General features: G+C 47.7%; 1 protein-coding gene across 1 annotated transcript in view; it reads left to right on the forward strand.

Annotated features, from left to right (window-relative positions):
- Window positions 1-1,106: 1,106 nt before the first annotated feature.
- LOC143359505 (uncharacterized) overlaps window positions 1,107-14,532 on the forward strand; it is an 81,572-nt gene continuing 68,146 nt past the window's right edge. The window contains exon 1 of the mRNA XM_076797456.1: window positions 1,107-1,240. The gene's annotated coding sequence lies outside the window, so the exon portion shown is untranslated. The remainder of the gene's footprint in view (window positions 1,241-14,532) is intronic.

The raw sequence follows: 14,532 nt of genomic DNA on the forward strand, positions 1-14,532 counted from the left end.
TTGTCAGTTGAAACACGTCGGCATTAACATCGCCGGTCATTACGTTGTTTGTCGCGCGCCAAGAATTCGCGACCGCGCATACCGAGCTGTCACACGATAACCGCGTGTCACGAATCCGTCGTATATTTTGATCCGACGTGCCTCGTTTCAACGAAGCCCCTTCGACCAGCCCGAATATGTCACTCATCGACGAGTAAGTGAACATTCTCTAACCTGTTGCGTCAATTTTCTGGCGCCTCGAAACGTTTCATTCAACCTCGACAACCTTGCATCGTTAGCAGAAACTTGCACTTAGCTAGAAGGTTAGAAGGCGAAGGGTTCGCGTTTCCATGAAACAGTGATTTCCGTGAAAAATCAATAGAGGTCTCCCTGAATCAGTACACTCTGCGAGATGATGTTAGGAACCCCTAAAACTCAAATGGGACGAATATTCGGTTAATAGAACACTAGCTACAGTAGCAAATTAAATCTTTATCGAATTATACTTATTCAGACAATAAAGAACTCGGATAACCGGGATTCGAATAATCGAGGCTCTACTGTATTTAAGATTGAAATACGAGGACTGGTTTTACCGAGGAACGTAACTACGTTAGAAACAGGGCGTCGCGAGACGTTATAGTATGTTATTCACCATGGCTGTTGTAATAAATTTCGTACCAATTTGAACTGTACGTAGATCTCTATGTAAATACAAATGAAAGTAGTGAAACTTTTTTGCCGCGCAGTGTGAACGTAAAGTGTGGGTCACGTGATCCTGATTTCCCGTGAATGGTTTGTCGCAGATCGTCTCGCGGCGTTTGGTCTCGGTGCATCCTCTATCTCCGCGGTGAACGCGGCCAGCGTGAAGACTGCTTAATAGCGAGGAACATGTGCAACCAAGGAATAGTAGCGAAGCCGATGTTGCCGGGGCACGAGCTACACTGTGACCACTCTGTTCGCGACGAACCCTGACCGATTCCACGCTCGTCTCTCCAGCTGACCGGATAGGACACCGAAGAAGGAGGTGGAACGGTGAATCGTTCGAAAAATCCTGCACGCTCGCGCGCGAGCGCGCGGTAAAAGTGTCGTTTCGAGTTCACGCGCACGGCGTACAGAACGAGAGAAAGAGAGAAAGAGAAAGAGAAAGAGAGAGAGAATCTCCGGGGAGCGGTTTGTGTTCGCGAAATTACACGTTCACCGTCGAACATTCGGTACGCTATGAACATCGACGTCCTCGGATCTATCGGGTGGTTCGCAAGTAAGTACCTGCATCTTTTTACGTATCTTTTTCTGCCGGAAGCCAACAGGCACGAAAATGTTTCGGGGGTTATAGGCTGATCAGAATAGCTGCCTAGTTCTCTTTAGGCAGCTAATATGTGGATTATAGGTTATGATGGACATCCGTTATGATTGTTGACGTATGCTAAGCGAAAGACGTATCTTTTTTCGAAAAATTGATTTTAAGAAAAGGGGTACTAAAATGGATGGCGGCCATGCTGATTTTTAATTTGAATGCTACGCACATGCGCAGAACAGACAATTCCGTCAAACAATTTTGACTTCTAATTTTGTGATTTAATTTGTTTCGATGGTATGAAATAGTGAAAGACACGTCATAGAGAGCGAAGATTGAGTTATCGTTTGTTTAGAAAGTTCGTAAACAAATACCGGAGATTTTGCATAAGATTTACGCATGCCCGTTACCATGAGCGCGTCGTTCGGTGGAGAATAAAGTATCCATTACAATGATAGGTTATGTAATTACGCGCGCGCATCTTTCTGCGCATTCAATCGTGCGTAACCGTTATGTCGTTTAAATAACCTGTACCGCGGCCATTACCATAATTATATTGCTTCGAGCGTCAGTTAGTATTACTGTTTTACATATTTTATCAGTTAGTCGTTTCTTTGTTTACCATACGTAGCGAATCGTTTCGAAACTGTTGTCGAATGACCTGGAGGATCAACAGGATTTTCCCGCCATTTCTCTTACGCGAATACTCGATACAGGTTGTCCGACTACGTGCGTCAAATTTGTGCATCAAATGCGCCCTTCCGGTATTTGTAAAACGAGAGAGCGTAGTAAACTAGAACAATGAGAAATAATGCCCTTACGATATATTTCTTTTTTTTTAATTATAGTGTTGCGGAAAAATTACAAAAAGTGAAAGTAACTTTGTAATTCAGTAATTCATAAAAATTGCTATACCATTCAATATTGTTCGCATTATTAAATTTGTTTGTGTTCGATAAGTTACTGACATCGGGTTAAAGTATTCTACACACGAAACCGCACACCCTGTACAGAGACAACAATTCCCCCGTTGTTTCTGCCGGCGATTACGATCTATTTATCAATCTCCGAGCCTGGGAGTATTCGTGAAACGCGATATCGCCCGATAAAATCGCTGCGAAGAACCCGGCGTAGAGGAACGCTCCTCGCGACCGGCGGTTTCAAAAGTCCCGCCATTTTTCGGCGCCCATAGGCGTACGGCGTTTGTCCGACCCCGGGGTGTCAGCCGGCTAATTAACATTTTTCTGCCGGGGGCTAACGGGTCATTGTCGCCTCGATACACGTAACAAAGTGCTTATCTCGGCGGGCCGCGCGCCACGTCCGTGTAACCCAATTAACGTCTCCAATTATACGTTTTAGGGGAAGATTAACGAGCGTGGAAGGGCGGGTGCGGGACCCGCGCCGCGTCGGGCCCCCTCGGGCCCGAGGATCGAGGGCCCGCGTTGCTCTTCAGTCGAACCGCGAAACGCTTTCGTGCGCCTAATTGCGATCTGAGATCAATCTGAAATAGTCCGCCGCCGAATCCACATAATGCACTCGTTATCTGGCCTTCCCCTCCCCTCCTTCCTTCGCGGCTTCATAAGGCCCTACCCGTAATGGCCCCCGTCTATTGGCCTAATCGCGATCATGCATCACCCTCCTTTATCTTCATCTGATTCCAACCGAGCACGCCTCAGCCGCATTCTTTCATTACCGTTTCTGGATAAATCGAGGGCTCACGCTGTTATCTCGAGGAATAAGGAAATTTTAAGAGCAAGGCTTTTCTAGAGTCCTAGGGTCCCGTTTATTATGTTTCTTTATCTCCTTTACTGTCTCAAATATATTTACTTCTTCATCGAGAATCCCGCGTTTCCAGTAAGTCATCGTGCAACGGTAGCTTCTCGAGCCGTTTCACTTTATATCAAAGGATTCGCGGTAAAATCGTTTATGGAAGAAATCGCGAAGCATCCCGGGACATTCTCCGGTGATTTTGCTAATCGAGCATAGAAAGTCTGTGCTTTCTCTCGAGATAGAAATAAGGTTCTATGGACGCTTCTACGGACGACCGGAGAAGGCGGGATGCTGTTCCAGCGTGATTAGCGTCAACCGACGCGAGGAGACGCGACACTGATCTTGAATTATGTCCCCGTAATCCGTCGGGTGTCGTTGATTCAATAACGATAATATGGGTAACGGCCCTGCTGATTCGATGGAGCGAGGCACGTCGCGAATTATTCATGAATATAATTCAGCTGTTTATCAGATTTATAAGTCGGCCGTTTACCCGGCCGAGAGTGAAGAAACGCATCCCGGGGCCGAGTTTATTTAGCCGTTCGATCGTCGCGGCCAACATGACACACCGGGCTGGATAAAGAAGAACAAGATCTAGAGAAACCGCGTGGGCTTCGTTATCAGTAATTTATGCAGGGTCGGCTAGCCGATAGTTGTGCCTTCGTAACGGGCTGCTCGGCGCACAATCATATATCATCGTTCGCTGAATAATCAATTAATAAAGCGGAATAAATGATCGCTCCATCAGCGGACGCTGGCCGGGTATAAATATTGATCGTTCCTCGTCGCGATTATCGCCCAGGGAAAAATTTACCACCTGTTCCTGCCAGCGGCTTATCCCTTCGCCGCCGCCCGAGGGACTCCCGAGGGAATTGAAAACTCGGGGGACACTTATCGCGCGGCAGGTGTCGTCGGAGAACCATTAGAAAGGGAAATCCTCGGGATCGCTTGATCACCGTGGCTAGGCAAATCGATCTTTTCCGACAAAATATTCCACGTACATTCGTTTCTGTACAAACCGCCAAGGCGTTTTTATTTTTAAATATTGTAAAATTCATTTCTCGAGCGAAAGTAAAATTAGTACGACAAAATGGACCTTCTAGGTTAAAATAAAAAAAGATTCTCTTTCCGAGATAAAAATTCAGAAGCGCAGACTTTCGATCAGGCTCGGCAGAAGTTGTCAGGTTCGAAGGCGCGTATTTTATAAACAAATGGGAAATCGGCAAAGTGATGACTTAAACCCCCCCTAATATCTATTGTTCTATGTTGCAAATAATTTTGAACGGACTGCTTGATGTAGATCGCGAGAACCGATCGACTCGCCTCGACGATCCTCGCGACGATCGAGATACCAGGAGTCGGTACCGTTTGCCGCTGATGCGATCACCAGTGAGTTGCCATTAAACGGACAAATCTGGCCGTCGAGTTGCTCTGTTAGTCGCGTCGGCTAATCATTTGCACACAATCTGCCGGAGGGGGGCACGTGGACATCGTCCTCGGCCACAATGGCGATAGGATTCAGGTTCGGTTTCCCGAAAGCGATCTCGGCGGAGCGCAACAACGGAAGCGATAATGGCGGAGTCACGTATAGCATGGTCGAAGAGGAACGGCGATCCGCGCGCACAAACGTGGGTGTAACGAGAGGTATAATGTGGAGAAAATTGCCGGCGGGTTTACGCCCCGCTCCGAAATCACCACCTTCGCGAGCTCACGGGGGATCCATTATGGCGATCCGAGTGTTCCTGAAAATCTCTATTTCGCGCGCGCGGCCGAGCCCCGCTCCGAGATCTTCCTCGGCGTAATAATAGATACCAGAAAAGGGTACCACAGGGTTCCACGGAATTCCCCTGTTTCCAGCCAAATGACCTCGAAATCTCTCTTTCTCTCGGCTGAGAGATGCTGCGCCGAGATACCCATAAACTAGAGACCTCGATTTGCTGGCGGTCTTGCACGGGGATATTGAAATCGTGGGCAGTTTCTTCAACGGGACGATCGATGTTTTAGATCAGGTTGATAGACGATGGGTGGTTTTATTTACGGGTTTTTTGTGTGATTTATTAGTGGCCAGTGCCGGATTAAGACCTTCAGAAGCCCCAAGCACTCCTTATACAGGACCTGTACCATTTCTCCGGTGTTCTCGATAATTTGGTTAAAAAGGGTTTTTAGCAGAAGTTAGAGATTTTCTCGTAGAAATATTATTACAACAGATGGAAAAATTCCTATTATATAGCAATATATATTTAGCAATCATCAGTCCAGTCAACTGGAATGGACAAAACGTTAATTTCCCTCAGAAAATCTGGACAGTTCCGAGTAATTCCAAAATTCGAAAGACTGTGAGCATCAAAGCAGTCTAATCGAGTCGCCGAACCAATTCAGGCCGCATACGTTTAATTAACTTATCTGCCTGACCGAAACGAACAAAATTTCTTCTGTAAACCGTTCCACGATAACTCCGATCACGCTGGAAATCACGTGCGGATTTTTCGCGTGTTCCGCGCTTGTTGGAACGAAAACTGGCTGCGAGCATATCGCTGGAAGATAGGGACTAGCTCGAGGGATCTCGTTTTTCTAGCGGCGCACCGGCTGATATTGAAATCAGCGCGGATTCGCAGATAGTCTGTCGGACAAGGTAGATAATAAAGGTGGTTGTTTAAGAGCAGCCCTGTACCGTAATAGAGGAGATTAAAGCGGGAATCGGGGAACATGGAGAAAAAGGGAACTGGTGTGTGTGCGCGTTCGTGTTTGTACACAGGCTGGTTGGAAGGAAAGCCGCAGAGCACCGTGTATAAATAAGACGATAAGACCGCGTCAGACGCGCGCCAAGCTAAAGATGTACTAGATCGACGAGCCGCGGACAACGTAGGCGTTGTAACGAGCTTGATAACGTTGCTGGGGTTGTGCCCATTGTTTCCAGCCGGTCTCTATTCAGCAGCGAGCCTGTTGTTCCGCCTAGAAAGAAAAATCTGGGAGGTGGGAAACGCTCCGGCGTGAAAAATGCGACCGAACCTTTCCCCGGGAAGAAATCGACTGTTAGATAGCCGGGCGACATGGGGACGTTAAAACGGAATTAGTCGGAACGCTATTCTTAACTATACCTTCGTAAATCATGCTGTTGGCTCTAGAAGATTGTATTCGGATCGTGAGTGTCGCGGCTGAAAGAATTGTTTGAATTTATACGTCTGTGTCTTTGTGTTTCAAGAGAGAACGCGCGTGAACAATGACCCTAGGAAAATCTCGACTCTAAGTCTATCGATTACTAGTACCCAAGAAACAAATTGCCAAATGTTAGTTAAAAAGAAACAATGGTCACCTGACAGCGTCTTTGAGAAACGACCCCGGGAAAAATGCCCTATCTTCGACAATTATTAACATTTTCGAATGAAAATATTCCTAGCACTGCCTCGAGTTGTCCTCTTTCGGATGCAGAAAAGTTTATCGTAGAAGGAATGTCAGTTTCCAAGAGAAAAATTCGCGAACGTCAAGCGGTTTCCAACTGGTCGCCCGAAGTGTCTCGTCCGAGGCCGTCCCCTTGTAAAATGATTTAAACACGATTTCCCCTCTGAGCACCGTTTAGAACTTGTTAATCTCACGACCGTGCGGCGTAGATATTATTCAACTACAGTATTTATTGAGGCGATGAAGTTTGAGCCTCGCGAAGGACCATTTCGCGGCTAATAAAAGCGCCGGCGCGACGCTAATGCGGCCGCCGGCCCGGTGATTTCAACGCGTGGTATGTCCCACAGCGGCGAGGCGGGTTTCGCGTGTCTCATTTCCTTCGAGGTATGGCACAGCCGTACACCTTGAATTCCTCCCAGTATGACGACCGATGAACAAAACACACATTAAACATTCTCCGCAGTATCAATAAAGCGAGCGATAACTCCAGATTTTTGTCGTCGTTTAATACCACGCTCGAAAAGAATATAAAGATATCCTTTTAATGATTCATTCTTGCTGCGAGAACGACTCTTATCAGTACGGCAGTGCCTGTACGATGTCACGTAAAATGTTAATTAGCACCGTGGACATGTATCAGCACCGCTGCGAGCAGAATCAACGAAACATATTCGGAGTTTGAGTATCGCGCTTTATCGCCGCCCACGCGAAAGGCGGCTGTAAAATCGAAAATGGCCGGGATTTCGTCACCGAAATTTAACAGCACGTTGCTGAACGTATACACATAGACTTTCGATGGAGGAAGCAATTTTTCGAGGGCGACTCACCATTGGAATTATTAGACAGCGGATTTTTTACGGCAAAAATGGGTTGGCGCGATTTGACAGGGTACAAAGATTGAAAGAAATTAAGAATATGTATTGTTTTCAGATTTTTGAATAAAGATCCGCGGTCTAGCAATTTTGTATGAAGTATTTGTTGGAAGGGGACCCGAAGAGGCGCAGATTTTCGCGTACGCGTTGCCCGCGAGAATCAAGATATCCGGTGGACTGGGAATTAAGCACCGGGGTTCAGATAGTTCATCAGCGGTCTGGTATGAGGCATGGGTCCCGAGGCACGGGGGACTATCGCCGCGCAATTCCATCTGTTTGATCAGTCAGCGAGGCGAGATTTATGTAATTCGATGTTAAAACGAGCGATCGAAGTAAGTGGCGAGTCCCGGGTCTGTTCGCCTATCTTTAATCGCGCGGTACATCTCGTCCTGACACGACGCGGAGATGTATGCGGCGTTATCGCATGACTCCTTGGCTGCGGTGGCCGACTTCTTGCCTCCTTGCCGGGCCCCGCGGGTTCTCTCTCGCGTTTTCTCGTGTTATTGCTCCCGCCGTGCCACCTACGTCGCGCGAAACACATCCGGCAAATGCCGTGTCTTGGCTACTTTCGTGGAACACTTTCTGGGCATCCTGCATCCTTCACGATTCCGCAACTAGCCTGATCCAGTCGTTTAATTACTGACGGAGATGAGGCACTTTCTTATTGTCACCCTTTACAAGCGGTTGAAGGTGTCATTTGCGAATTTTTTTCTTGGAAACTGGCAAACCTTTTACCGTAAACCTTGTTGCATCTGAAAGGGGATATCTGGAGGCAGTGCTGAGAATATTCTCATTAAAAAATTGTAATAATTGCCGAAGATAGTACATTTTCTTTGGGTCACTGTTTATAGGCGCTGATTCTTTGCAAACGGCTGCAGGTGCCATTTACGAATTTTTTTCTTGGAAACTGGCAAACATTTGACCGTAAATCTTGTTGCATCTGAAAGGGGATATCTGGAGGCAGTGCTGAGAATATTTTCATTAAAAATTCTTAAAACTTTGCGCACACTTCTCTCAAAAACTGGACAAACCTCCACGATTAAAATGATTGTTGCGTTTATTACGAACGTAAATCTATCGTTCCACCAAATTTTATGGACATTCAAGTTAGTGTTTCGTCGGAGCAGTCTCCCAAAGTCGTTCTTCAAGGATGAACGCTCCGAAGTCGGAGCTATCAGGATCAAAACACGCGTGCTCTTTCGCGAAACGAAAGAGAAACGCGTCACGGAGCCCTCTCTCTTTCTCTCTCTCTTTCTCTCTCTCTCTCTCTCTCTCTCTCTCTCTCTTTCTCTCTCTCTCTCTCTCTCTCTCTCTCTCTTTCTGTTTGACTGGTTCTACACCGGTCGTCCGCGAGATCCTCGATCGCTCGCCGCCGTGTATAACTTGATAAACAAGTTTACTTGGAGAAGCCGGTGTCTTATATGTATATAGACGCCGGGGCTTGCACTGGGTGTCCCGACCGGACTGAATACTAATTGGCAAACGTGCCGTGCGAGACAAAGCGTCTAAAACCGTCCCGCGATTCCCTCCCGTGGATCCAGCCTCGCGGCGAAACCATAGCGAGCATAATTTAAATCGTTCGGAGCAGCTCGCAGGTACCGTGCTGGATCCTTTCGCCTTTCAGACGCTGCTCGTTTATGGCGTGCAAATTCTCCTGTTGTTGATACCATTGATCGAGAGGGAAAGACACTCGGACGATCTCTCGCGCCAGCCTTGAGATCGAATAAACGAAGGTCGAAACGAGATCTTTGAGATGTTTCGTCTCACCCGGTACATCTTGTAATCGGGAATCCTGTTGAACAGGATGGGATCTGCTCCCTAATCTTTGGATTCTAGAACTTTTACGTGTTTAGATTGGCACAATGTTTCAGGTTCTGTTAATGAGGCATGTTAATCGTCTTCCTGGCGAGTCGTTGATTTTCGTCGATTCTAGAAGAGGTTTGAAGTTTCGTTTAATTAATCTGACTCAGGAATCTTGAAATGATAGTTTAGAAACATAGTTGTTTTAATGTTATTGATTGGCATTAGAAATTGAGGGGACCAACTTAAGACTTTGAGGATCTGACAATTTTTCTGCATGTAAATCGACGTTAAAACTAATCTAAATAATTAATATTAAATATAATAATCTTAATATTTTCTCTTAATATTTCTAGATATTCGTGAACAGAAATGGAGAATATAATTTTTCTGGACCAAGTCTCTAAGTGACGTCACATCTTTCCTAAAACTACTATTGATAAAACGATGCGTTCGGGAGCCGTCAGACAGAGGAGCATCCCTCTCGCACCTGTCGCCAGCACTGATTCACCGTGTTTTTCGCCCGGGGTACACGGTGCGGGCGATCAGGGTGCCCCCGGTAACTGTAAATAAACGCGGGCCCGGGAATTAAGTAGCGAGATAGAAGCCCGGCGTTTCCCTCGGCAGGAAATACTATCTCGATAGGCAGTAGAATCGGAGCCGAAGAGCCGAGTAATTTCGCTAATGTCTTGGTCACGACTCGCTTCTGAATCCTTAAAACGGGTTTCCAATCTGATCCCGTGGATCCTGGCCTGGTCGGCCGTCCCAGATTCCAGCGTGCCGAACGAAAACGGTCCCCGGCGTTGCATTAACGACGTCTTACTCGGTCGCCGATGAAAAACCAGATATGATCTTGTCGTCGACGTCGTACCGTCGAATCCTCTTCCACTCTGTTCCACTCTGTTCTACTCTGTTCCACTCTGTTCCACTCTGTGCCACTCTGTTCCACTCTGTTCCATTCCGTTTCGCTTTGCTTCGCTCCGCGGCGTGGAAGAACAGTCTCGAACACTGTCCCGAACACTCCTGAACTTTGAACTCGCTGGTGTCCCACGAATCCTCGCTCCACGAGACGGTGAAAGTTCGTTGCCGGTTGTCCGAGATGGTATCGGCACCGATCCGCGAACACCGGTAATACCTCACCCATAAATCCTGTTTCAGCTGATGACTTACTGCCTTTATCTCGCGACCATCCGCCCACGCCGGCAACCGACTTTTAAACAATATCTCACTCGGTGCACCTTGTCCGAGGTTGTCCCCTCGCGGGTACACAAGCTCCGCGGATTTAAGGGCATGTTCGACCATGCCCCGGGCCCTTTACACGGACTTCTTGCTGCTTTTGTGCCGGTTTTCGGCGAGGTACTTCGTCCCCCCTTTTTTCTCTTTTCCAGTGGACAGTACGTTATATTTTGTTTCTTAATTTTCGTGAGGTCGAATAGATTAGGTGTCTCTTCAGAGTTTCTTCAAGTTGTCAGCTTATGTTCGTTAAAGATCAGATTCTGATGATTGGTATTCAGATGTATTTGTATTTGTCTTCGACTCTTGCTCTTGGTCCTTCCAGTCCTACGAATTTCTTCGATCAAAAAATCAGAAAAAATTCCCTGATGTGCACTGCAGTACCTACAATATGTTAGATTTTTTTCAGAATTTTCCCACGCGACATTTAATTTTTTATCGTCCATAATCGCACCGAGGATCGAAACAGTCGCTTGCATGTAATAAACGTAACAGTTAAGGAATGAATCACGAATGTTAACGCAGAATGCACACAATAGTTCGACTCTCTGACATTATTAACGTTCCCTGTAAATTCCCGAAAGTGCTCCGCGAATCTGTTCGTTTAATCCGATCAAAGTCTGCCGGGCTAGTGTACCGATGAGTCACCCACGAAATTCTCGCCGGTGGTTCAATTTACGTTACGAGCCCTTACCGAGAAGTTATCAACATAATCATAAGATAAACGTCCCTCGTAAAATTAAAAAGCTCGCACTACGCGGCTCCGTCCGGGTCCACGGCGTCGTTCTTTTTGCTCCCGTTCGAAGCTACCCTTTAAATCCCGTCGTCGACTCGCGGCGAGAGCGACTGCGTATGTAAATCGGCCTTCGAAGAAAGGACGGATCAGCGAACGGGAGGAATCGGCTGGTCGCCGGTTGAATGAAACCATAAAAATCGGACCGTGGTCCCTGCAGACCGAGGGAAGCTGCCAAAGCTGCGGCTCTCCAGAATCTTTCTATGTATACACTCCAAAACAATAGAAATATTCCCCAAGCTATAGTTACAAATTAACATTAGAACTTCGGACTTCAGATTTCTTCTTCCACAATTCGGGAAGTTACAGAAATATTTTCTTCAGAAATTTGTTAGTACGCTTATACGAGTTATCATGAAAATCTTATGAAATCTGAATAAATTCAATCCTGTTACATTATTGTAAAGTTAGAAAATTATGAAATTATATCAAGGCTCGGTCTAGTGTTGAGCACACAGTTCTCGATCAGCAAAAGATTATGTTTGCATTCTGAAGACATTATTTGACCAATTAGTCTGGAAGATTTGTTGCGAATTCTCATCGACGGCTAGCAAAATTGCTGCAGACTTTCACCGTCTAGAGCAATTATAAATCGATTTATCGTTGAGACATCAAAATAGACACAGGTGCTGTGAACTTTAGAAACTACGATGCAATTAATCATCATAGAAAATGTTATAACACAGCGATTAAAAGAGAGTATGGAAGAACCGATCAAACAGGAACTAGCAGGAACAAACGAGGAAGTGGCAGGAGCATGTTCGCGAGTATTCGAGCCGTCCAGGTTTTTTCGTGGTGTCGCGCGCGCGGAGGGAGAAGATTGGGCCCGGGAGGGCCCGAGAAGGAGACAGCGGGGCCCAAAGCGAGATGAGGAGAGGACACGGTGAAAGGAGAAGGGGGCAGAGGGCTACTAAAAGTCGACCGGTTGGGGCAATAAGAAGAAGACGCGAAGGAAGCGAGGAGAAGAACCCGGGACGACCTTACGGAGTAGGACGGCCGCGACAACGACAGAGACAAAGAGTCGAATGTTAATGAGGGAGATCGACCGGAGCTGCGGCCAGGCTAACCTACGAGGAATCATCCGCGGGATCCGCTTCGTTTCGTTTCGTTTCGTCGCGGCCGCGGTTGCCAGATCTTGGTCTTCCTCTTCTTCTTCTTCTTCCTCGTCGTCTCCTTTGCTACCTTCGCTCGCGCGCGTGCCTGCTCTTTGTCCCTATAATCTTGGTCTCGGTGGCCTAAGAACTCTTTCTGGCCCAAGAAAGTGCCATTCTAACTACAGTGTACTTTGCTACACGTTACTTTACTCGCAAGCGTGTTTGCTCTTTCTCTCCACTCTTCGTCTCGTTCCGAGTAGACCAATGAGAATTCAACGTGTGGATCCTAGCGCAAGAAAGTGCCATTTAGACTACGGCGTCCTTCGCTACACGCTGCTTCACTCGCAAGCGAATTTTCTACGCAAAAATTAGTGGGTGTAATTAAAAAACAGCGGGAACATGAGAAAAGTTGAAAATTGCTGTATTATTTTCAAAATTTCACCAGGACAGGACGAAGTCCCTTGTTAGGAGTCCGAGGACCCTCGAACGTGTATTTAGGACCCGAAGAGCCAGGCTCGGTCGGTCTTCTCGTGTCCAGGCAGGCAGCGTTTGGTTCTTTTGCTCGAGCGGATCCCGTGGCTGTTAAGAACGAGGTACAAGAACCCTCTTCTAATTCCTCCGACTGCTTTCGCAGCGTCAATGAAACCCGATCGCGGCCGTTGAATATTCCGTGTCCCCGCTTCGCGGTTGGTCCGCGTTCAGCACGTGTACCCACGGTGCCCAGGCCGTGGGGTTCGACGGACATGGACGCAGAGAGAGAGAGAGGAGGAGAAAGGTGACTCTGGAAGCAACGACGTCGTGGTTAGACGCGGGATGGACGAAGGCCGAGGTGACGGGGGTCGCGAATGCAGGCAGCATTCGTGATGACGTGAGCGTGACTCGCTTCCTCTTCCTCTCTTGCTCCGTTCTTCCCGAAACGAGGAAGCCGAAGTCCACGCACCTCGACCCATTGTCGCGTCCATTCTCTTCTCCCCTCAACCTCGAAACTCGATTCGGCTGAACTCTACTATTCCCCCTCTCCTCCTCGGCTTCTGGTATTATCAGGAGTTGAGAAGAAGTGTATTGGAAGGAAGGGCACGCCCCGACTCACACGAATTTTCGGCTCAAGCGAAATATTGGCTGAGCGGTCACACGTACTAGCGTCACAGTCGCCAGATTAGGGGAGGGAGCACGAATCGAGGGGGAAAGGTTACCCTCTCTCTGCCAGTACCGGGTTAGTCACGACAGAGGCTGAACGCGTCACGTGACCGGGCTGTAGCGGAAACGTGGGGGAATAGCGCGGTAGAAGGGGAAATCAGAGTGGGGGAACAAGTCTTGATCTGGCGTCTATGACTCCCCGCGCTAACTTACCTTCAGTTTCTGTGGCCTGCTCTCGATGCTTAAAAATTGTATTTTAGATCCGGAGTCTAGTAATACGATTTGCATTCTAAAATCGGGCATTTCGTGTCGAACAGCGTAACAGTTGGTTCCCATCAAGGATTTTCGAGGTTTGTTCGGGGTGCAGAACAGGTTTGCAACGTAGGAGCAGAAGACGTCGGGGTGCATTGGTTAAAGATCGAGTCTCCGCGAGGAAGATCTCTCGACTTCCTCGAGCAGGCAAGAGGGTCCTGTTCCGAGCATCGTCTGCTCGCATGCAAATGCGCCGAGGATCGCGAGGGAGTAGAACTCTCCCTTTTGTTCGTCGCGTGAATCCGGTTCTTTGTTACGCGATGAGGCCCCAGGGGCACGGATTGATTGACTCGGTGTCTCCCGGCTGGTGGTCCTAATGAGATACGACTCTCGGGGCCTGAAAATCCCGCCGACAATTAGCGGGATTGTTGTCCGTCGCGACCGGATGCGCTGCCGCGCTTAGGCTCTTTCTCTATCTTCCCCTCCTCCCACCCCCCCCTCTCGATCTCTTCTTTCTCTCTGCATCTACCGAGCGATGCGTGCTCGGCTTCATACCGTATGCGCACACGTGCCACACGACTCCGTGCATTGACTCCGAAACGGTTCCTGATTTCAGAGTAGAATAGAATCCTGTGGGCCTCTCCTGAACCCGCGGACGTGTCTTCAGGGGAGGCACGTATCCCGATAGAATCTTCATCGTTCGTCGACTCCCAACGACTTTCCACGTCGCTTCCTCCTCGATGATTCGCGGTCTTCATCATCCTATCCTCGATAGATCACTCTGTTCATTTTGTTCCTCGCTGTCTACCTGTTTTTATCCATTTCTGCCCCGTGTCTGGATCGTCGGCTATCGTCCACCGAAAGAAGAATCTCAAATGAAAAATTTGTTTCTCTCCACAATCGTTT

The sequence above is a fragment of the Halictus rubicundus genome, chromosome 12 (assembly GCF_050948215.1).
Source record: "Halictus rubicundus isolate RS-2024b chromosome 12, iyHalRubi1_principal, whole genome shotgun sequence".
Taxonomy (NCBI): domain Eukaryota; kingdom Metazoa; phylum Arthropoda; class Insecta; order Hymenoptera; family Halictidae; genus Halictus; species Halictus rubicundus.